Below are 8,928 nucleotides of genomic sequence, written 5' to 3' on the forward strand. Positions count from 1 at the left end.
CGAACCACCAGTTTTTCCCCTTTTGACATAAAAGTCCCCACATGCAAAATGAGAAGAAATTAGTGCCAGAAATTGAGGTGACAATCAGGAAAGCAAGTTAGTGTCAACTGCTATAAAACTCAGATGTCACCGGGTGTGGTGGTGCATGCCCATGATCCCAGCTACTTGGGAGAACAAGGGAGGAAGATTATAAGTTCAAGGCCAGCCTGGACAATTTAGTGAGACCCTGTCTCAAAATAAAAAATTTAAAAGGGCTGGAGATGTAGCACAGTGATAGAGCCCCTGCTGCATTCAATTTCCTCACTACTCCAAGGGGGGGAAATAAAAACCTCAGGATGTCAAGAATTCACAAGTACCTATGGATTCTTGTGGGTCACAGGAATGTACCAATGGAGGAACGCTGCATTAGACAGGGTTCATTTTGTTTCCTCCATTTGCCAGTTTCGTGATCCTGGATAATAACTTTTTGACTATTAACTTCGTTCTCTGTCCTATGAGGAGAATAATGCCTCCCTTGCAAAGTTGGGACAAGGGTCAGATGAGATCATGAATGGAACAGAGCCCAACCATGTGTGTTTCCTGATGTCGCTTCCTGATGTCAACAGGTGTCAGTCACTGATCTACACTGGCTCTGCCTTGTGGGGTAGAGATTTCAGGAAGCATCTGGGAGAGGCACATTCATAAGACAAGGGACTTGAAAGATGGCTCAGGAAAAAAGAGAAAGGGGTGCTTGTTTAGCCCATTTTTCATTACTGTAATGAAGTACCTGAGGCTTGGTGACTTTATAAAGAAAAACTTATTTCATTCACAGTCCTAGCAATTCATGAGCAAAGCACACGCACAGGCTCCACTCTTAGAAGTACCCCACAGTGGACACTGTCAAAAAGGTAGGAGCACATGCGGGAAGAAGAAACCAGCTAAGAGTGGTGCAGAGATCAGGCTGCTTCTGAGAACAACTTGCTCTCATGAGAGCTCAGGGGTCTCACAATAAACTAACTACCCTTTGCAAGGTCAGTGCCTCCAGTGACCTAAGGACCACTAACTAGGTCTCCTCTTAAAGATTCCATATCACCTCCATACCACCAAACTGAGGACCACCTTGAACCTTTGGGGGACAAGCCACATTGAAACTGTGATAGCTCCCATAGAGTATGGTGTTGAAACCAGCCTGATGGAGACCGAACAGAACATGGAGAAGGCTTTGCAGGACATTGAGTAAGAGTGACTGAAGGTTGATTTGTTTCTGATGATGACGAAGGAAGCTCCTAGTGAACCAGCTCAGCCACAGATGACAACTGAGAACTTTAGGGGACAAAAGAGAGAAGAACAAAACAAAGCAAACGAGAAGCTCAAAGACAGTGACCCAAGGAAGGCAACTTCTGGAAGGAAAAAAAAATGGCCCTGGGTGAGTTTCCTTTACTTGTCTTCTACCCTGAAGGCAGGGGAGATTCCGCAGCCTTCAGCATGACTGACATTTAGGTATGAACAACCAGCTCCGTTTTCCAGGAATGTCTCATGTTCCAAGAAATCCCTCAATTCTAGGCAAACCAGAATAAGTGTTAGTCTACTAAAATTCTAACAGAAACCTGCAGTTTTTCTAGCCACAGGAGACAATAGACTTTGGGACAATTGCAGCCATTGGAAAATGAGAAGTGAAAGCTAGAAAGGGAGTGCTAGTGAGAGGGAGCCCTATTTTTTTAGGGGGGGGGGTATATAACTGCCTAAATCTCTCACTGACTTCTGAACCACACATGCTGGGAGCACACTCAAAGCAGCCCAGCTAAGGATACAAAAGAACAGAACTGAGATTCCGGTTACTCCTCCAGAGACAACTTTCAGTCTGAATCCAAAAAATGTTAATTACCACTTAATACAACAGCAACACAATCAACACTCTTCAGAGATATGTTAACAGAACCCAGAATCTCTACAACATAACACAATGTCCAAGAGATGATCTATATCAACATACTAAAATACCAAGCTCCACATACCAAAAATCGTGAAGATCTGATCAACTTTCAGAAAAAAAGACTCACCTAGAAATAACTAAGATACTAAAATTAGCAAGGATTTTATAATAACCATGCTCACAGAGAGTTTACAAAACATGAAGAGATGGTAAATCTCAGATGAGAACTAGACACTATAAAAAGAAGCCATATTAGTCAGGATTCTCCAGAGAAACCAACTGAAAAAGTGTGTGTGTGTGTGTGTGTGTGTGTGTGTGTGTGTGTGTGTGTAGAGAGAGAAAGGGAAGGAAGGAAGGAAGGAAGGAAGGAAGGAAGGAAGGAAGGAAGGAAGGAAGGAAAAGAAGAAAAGAGATTTCTTTCACGGGATTGACTCATGTAATTGTGGCACTTCACAAGTCCAAAATCTGCAGGGTGGACTAGGTGATCTAGTAGGCTGAGACCCAGGGATAGACTGACATTACAGAGAAGTCCAAAGGCAGTCCACCAAAGAAACAGGAAGACCCAGGTTCACAAATGGGGTCTGAGGCTCTCAGTTGGAGAACTGGAGAATTTCCTCTTGCTGGAGGATAAGGCTTGCCAATACTGCAGAGGGACATTGGCTCTCCTCAGAATTCACTGAAAAAGCTCATCCAAACATGCCCTCACTGAGACATCTAAAATGTTTGACCAAATATCTGAGCACTGTAGCCCCATCAAGCTCACACATAAAATTAATAGAATAAATATCAAGCTGAAATTCTTTTTGAAAAAAAAAGTCTAAAACAAAGAAAAAGAAAAAATGTAATACCCATATAAATGCAGCTACCCTGTGATAACAGGGCCTCCATGCAAAATTATTACTGAAACCTTCAATGCTGCAGCACTAGCCTCTAGTCTAGAAGCTTCTGCAAAGGCTAACCTTCAGTTCACATGTATTATTTTAAACTCTTCTACCATTTACATCTATAAAGACAGCCAGTATAAGATCTCTCTTTCTGGTCTTCATTTCTTTTCTTTTTCTTACCTTATTACAAGTGCAAGACATTGAATAGAAATGAATGAAATGGGCATCCTTACTTTGTTCCTGATTTTTAGGGGAAAACTGTTCAATATTTCACCATTAAGTATTACATTAGCTTCAGGTCTTTTTGTAGACATCCTGGTCAGGTTGAGAGTTCTTTTTTCTCTTATTTGACTGATCATTTTGAGGCTTTGTTTTACTTTTGCTTTTTGCCTTTCTTGTGTTTTTTCTTTTTAAATCATAAATGAATTTTGAATTTTTTTCAAATACTTTTTCTATTGAAATATTCATGTGATATTTCTCTTTTATTTTGCAAATGTGACAGATTATTGACTGTTAAATCAATTTTGTACTCCTGGGAGAAAATCTACTTGGTCATGAAATTTATTCTTTTTTAAAAAAAATTATTGTCATATTTATTCTTTTGATGTATTGCTGGATGTGATTAACTAATAGTTTCTTGAAGTTTTTGTGCCTGTATTTATGAGGGACATTGGCCTATAATTTTTTGTAATGTTTGTCAAATTTGGGTATTAAGGCTCTGCTGGCCTCATAAAATGATTTGGAACTATTCTCTGACATATTTTTTAGAAAGTTAACTTTTTCTTAAATATTTCATAGAAGCCAGCAATGAAATAATATAGCATGGAGTTTTATTGTGAGGTTTTTGGTAAATTCAACTTTTTTTTTTTTGGTATCAGGCATTGAATCTGGTCACATCCCTAGCCCTCCTTTTATATTTTAGAGACAGGGTCTTGCTGAGTTGCTTAGGGTCTTGCTAAGTTACTGAGGCTGGCTTTGAACTCATGATCCTCCTGCCTCAGCCTTCCAAGTTGCTGGGATTACAGGTGTGTGCCAACACACCTGGCAAATTCAATTTTCTTTCTTTTTTTTTAGGGGGGGTGCTGGGGATCGAACCCAGGGCCTTGTGCTTATGAGGCAAGCACTCTACCAACTGAGCTATCTCCCCAGCCCCTCAATTTTCTTAATAAGTGAAAAATTATTCAGATATCCTATTTCACCTTGTACTAGTTTTTCTAAGTTATTCAAGGAGTTTTTCCAATTTCATCTAAAATGTGGGATTCATTGGCATAAAATCATTCCTAATACTCCTCTGATGCTTCGAAGGTAGGATTTGTAGTTATAACCCCTTTTTCATTCCTGACATTCGTAATTTCTATTCAACTTCTGTGTTTCCAGTACTTCATATCTTTTTATTGCTGAATACAATTTCATTGTATGAATATACATTTTATTTACCCATTTATCAACTGATGGACATTTGAGTTGCTGGCACTTTTTAGCATTTATTAATAATAGTGGTATGAACACTCATGTACAGATTCTTATGTTGATTTCTCCAGTGTGTAGACTGGCTTGCTGCTTTGATCCCAACAGCCCCTTCCCATTTGCCACCCACTCTCAGGCCCTCAATGATGTATGCTACAGTGAGTTTTTCTGGGTTTCTGGCCCTGAAAGTCAAGTGGATTGTTTAGCCTGAGCTGAACCTGGGGTGAAATCTTGAGCCGCTCTAGACACCTGGACACTCAGGCAGCCTGGAGGTACAGAAAAAGCCACAGAGGGTACAGAATTTCATTAGTTGGTTGAAAACCATTGCTTAAGAATTCTTGTGCAATATGTAATTTGCCAACTCATGCAAATGAACTCACATATTGTAAAATTTGCCTTGTAGATTAGCTTTGTTCATATGCACATTCTCTTATCCCTGAAAATCTTCCAGAATAACTTGTTATATTCTGGAAGAAGATTTCACCCCTTGGAATCCATATCCTCCTCTGTAATTTGCACATAACTCCAAAGGACAAAAAGCCAATAATTCATTTTTTTTCTTCACATTTTTATCTTTTACCCATTTTATCACCTTACCCAGAACCATTTCCTCTGAAGTCTGTGTGGGAGTCTCATGTTAAATAAGAATTGGGCGAGTCCTTCACTTTCTTCTTTCCTCCTAAGGGGATTATGAGTGAAATTATTGAAAGATCTTTATATCGGATAATAGGCCAGGTCCTGAATTAACTTAATAAGTAAATAAGGAAGGAGCAGAAGGAGGTTAACTATGTGTGAATTTATAGATGTTTTGGTGTCTGGAGCCCATGTAAATAATATATTACCTCGCTGTAAATATTAACTCTGCTCGAGTTGAGGTCTTTAAACACAAATTAGCAGAGCTCCAGGGAGGGAAGAGAAGCTCGGTGCTTAATGATCTTTTTAACACTAGCTCCAGGTACTCGGGACCCTACAGGGAATTCCTGGAATAGGTAGTCCTTAAGACGCTGATCTCCAGTGCTGAATAGTTTGAAAAGGGAAAAGGAAAACGAATCTTCTCTCTATAAAATAAAAACTGAACCACTCAGGCAATTAATCCTTTCAGAACAATTAAGATAATTGGTATTGGCCTGGAGACTCGGGCTTTTAAACATTCAGTAGGTTCTCTCTCTCTCTCTCTTTTTTTTAAGGTAATAAAAGTGGAACCTTTGACCAAGCTCATTAGTAGAGGCAAGGACTTGTCTGGGGACCCAATGTGATCGAAAGCCCTACCTGTCTTTTGTCTCTCTGCAAAACCCACAGAGGAAAATCCTGTGCAGGTCCCCACCAAGTCACCCCGACCAAGTCTCTGCCTCCACTTCTGCTCCCATTTCCGCATCTGCACAGTGAAGATGTTCTCCATGATTCCATTTTCTTCTCCCCCACCAGCCCCCAATCCCCAACTGCTGTGGCTCTGTGACAATTTTCCTGCCTCTCCTTCCTCACAGCAGTGGCACCTCCACCCATCCCCACTTTGAAATCACTCCTTTTCGCACCTCTGTGACTTTGGCCAGCAGGGCCCACGCACCCCACCTACCTCCACCCCATCTGTCCCAGCAGCTTCCCTCCTTCTGCTTCCTCTCAAGTTCACCTTGGCCCTGTGGGCTGGGACCTTGGGACCTTTGTGCCCCCATTTTAATGGACTATGAAGCTGAATATCCTCAGCTACATTTGTGACTTTTGCAATCTGTTTAACTTGGCTGAGTCTCACTTTGTTGTTTATCTGTTTTTCCTAGATGAGAATATTGGAAGTATCAATGAAGCAGGTTATAAAGTGTCCATATGTAACAGGCTTATAATTTGCACTTGATAAGTGAGGTCTGCCTTTAAATGTGCCTGGTGCATAAAAGATGGGGTCTTTCCTTCCCATCATGCCTTCCTTCATCTGGGGCTGGAATTCCTCATTCCCATCCCACCCACTCCCATCCAGGATTTCACAGGTTTATTTCAGGAATTGAGGAATGGTCATAGCCCCGAGTAAGCTCTGAGTTTACCCAGGTGGATTAGGGTGAACGGCTTGGCTGACTGTGTGAGGCGGCCAGGGCAGTTACCTGATTGAAAAGTACTTTAGTATCTTTAAGTGTATTTTATCAGTTAAAAAAAAAAAGTTCTACTTTCTTTTTAAACAAGAAATGGGTAGTATTTAGCTAGTGTATTGTAGACTAGGGAAGAAATTGTCCAGGCATCTGGAGACTATCACGCTAAGTGAAATAAGCCAATCTCCAAAAACCAAAGACCAGTGTTCTCTCTGATCCGCAGATGCTAACACACAATAACGGGAGGGGGAGGGAAGAATAGAAGTTCAGTGGATTAGATAAAGGGGAATGAAGGGAAGGGAGAAGGGGTAGGAACAGAAAGGACAGTAGAATGAGCCAGACATAACTTTCCCATGTTGGTATATGAATACACCAGAGCGAAACTCCACGTCAGGTACAACTGCAAGAATGGGGTCCTAATTAGAATAAGTTCTACTCCATGTATGTATAATATGTCAAAATACACTCTACTATCATGTATATCTAAAAAGAAGGAATAAAAATTTTAAAAAATATATATAGACTTGGAGGGGAAAAAAAGGAAGAAAGAAAAAAATTGTCCAGGCAGCTGCCATCTGGAGGACCAATATTATTTCTAGGGCCTAAGATGATTGCCAAATATGGGATGGAACCCAAGTTTTCCTAGGTCTCAGCAATGTTTCAGGGAAGTAGTATTAAGAGGAATTACTCAATTTTCAGACTCTGTCTTCCTGCTAAAACAGGAATGCCACCCCTCTGAAATGCCACACAAGACTATCTGGACACACTTGGGAATCGTCTGCAGCGCCCAGTCATCTGGAGGAGTCCCTACCGGGGGTGCCGGGGTGCCACCAGGCACCGCACCTCTTCTTGCTTGTTCCCTGGATATAGTTGTTTCCTGTAAGTGCTGTCGCTGAGTACTCATGGTCCTACAGCACTATCGCTTCAGCCCCAAGGTTTTAGCAAGTGTTTTAAAACAGTTTTTCAGCTTTTGCTGATGGCCTTCCCTCTTTCTTTCTTTTTTTTTTAATTTATTTTTATTGTAAACAAATGGGATACATGTTGTTTCTGTTTGTACATGGAGTAACAGCATACCATTTGCATATTCATACATTTACAAAGAGTAATGATGTTTGATTCATTTCGTTATTTTTTTTCCTTCCCCCCCACCCCTCCCACCCCTCTTTTCCCTCTATACAGTCCCTCCTTCCTCCATTCTTGCCCCCCTCCCACCCCCATTATGTGTCATCATCTGCTTATCAGTGAGATCATTTGACTTTTGGATTTTTGAGATTGGCTTATCTCACTTAACATGATATTCTCCAATTTCATCCATTTGCCTGCAAAGGCCATAATTTTATTATTCTTTATAACTGAGTAGCCTTCCCTCTTTCTTTCTAGACAGGTGTGTCTGTGTGCCAGACTGAAGTGACCACCCACCTCCTGCCTTGGCAGTGAGAGCCTCCTCATACCCAGCTGCTTCTTCCCCACAGATGGGTCTCTCTCTGAGGAGCTGCCCAGTTCGTCAATCAGACCTCATCTCCAGTAGTTACTCAAGTCAAGCTTCCCCGGGGAAACTCCTCAGCCCACGATAAACACATGACTTGTCCTGCTTGTTCACTGTGGATGACAGAAGATGAGTTTAAGAGGAAACTTCACCGTATGTTCTCACAAATGAGCTATTTTTGAAGCTTATTTATAAGATTTATTTAAAAAACTGGAAAGTTCCTGGCCAATAGCTCCTTAAGGTATAAATGTATGATCATAAAGAATGATTTAAAGTAAGTTGGGTAATTTTTAAAAGATAACTGGTTGCAATCATCCTATATGCCAGTGGAGTCTTTTGCAGATAATGCTCTAGTTCCATCCAGATTTTTGATGAGTCTAGGAAGGGAAAAAAAAAAAAAAAAGAATGGAGACCTGTTTTTAGTGGAGAAGGAGCACCCAGACCATCGTTTTGAAGTCGTGGTTCAAAATTACTCAGTACTTCCATCAGCATAATAAAACAAAGGAGAAAAAGCTTGTAAGAGGGAGAGCACATGCTAATAATGGATGTTCCACATGCCAAGGACAGCAGAGGAGTTGGCTTTTTGTTGGTGGTTTTTGAGATTCTGGGAGTTCATTGGGTCCATTTCAGTCTTTAGAGAAACCACTCTTGGACTTTGCCATGAAAGGCAAACAGGAAGCCATGTTGTTGCCTCAAACCTCTTGGATCTTCCACTCTTTATTCTGCTTATACTTACAGAGGAGCATCTATAGCTTGAGTGAAATAAAGAAGGATTCCAAGCGGTACTAAAGAAAAATAGGTCCTGAGCTCCTGATGCCAGCCTTACTCAGAGGCGAGGAAAATGCGAGCGTGGATCCTCTGGAGGCTGAGCATGTAATTCATTTGGTTAATCAGTCACTCAGTCACCAGCCATTATTAAGCAACTATGGATAAGTGCTTGGTCCTTTGCCAAGCACTAGAAATTCAGCTATGAGTAAACCCTGCCCCTGTAGTTCACCCAGGGGGTAGGGAAAATGAGGAAGCAGATAAACCGCAAATTATGATATTTTGGTATGCCACATTCCATGGCTTATTTGTGGCCAATTTTTTCATACTTTCTTCATTGGC

At 41.0% G+C, this 8,928-nt stretch overlaps 1 non-coding gene across 1 annotated transcript; it reads right to left on the reverse strand.

The window, feature by feature from the left end:
• Positions 1–3,868: 3,868 nt before the first annotated feature.
• On the reverse strand, positions 3,869–3,943 carry Trnam-cau (transfer RNA methionine (anticodon CAU)). Its single transcript has one exon. It is a non-coding gene; the product is annotated as a tRNA-Met (tRNA).
• Between the last annotated feature and the right edge of the window lie 4,985 nt (positions 3,944–8,928).

Source organism: Sciurus carolinensis, chromosome 4, assembly GCF_902686445.1.
Source record: "Sciurus carolinensis chromosome 4, mSciCar1.2, whole genome shotgun sequence".
NCBI lineage: Eukaryota > Metazoa > Chordata > Mammalia > Rodentia > Sciuridae > Sciurus > Sciurus carolinensis.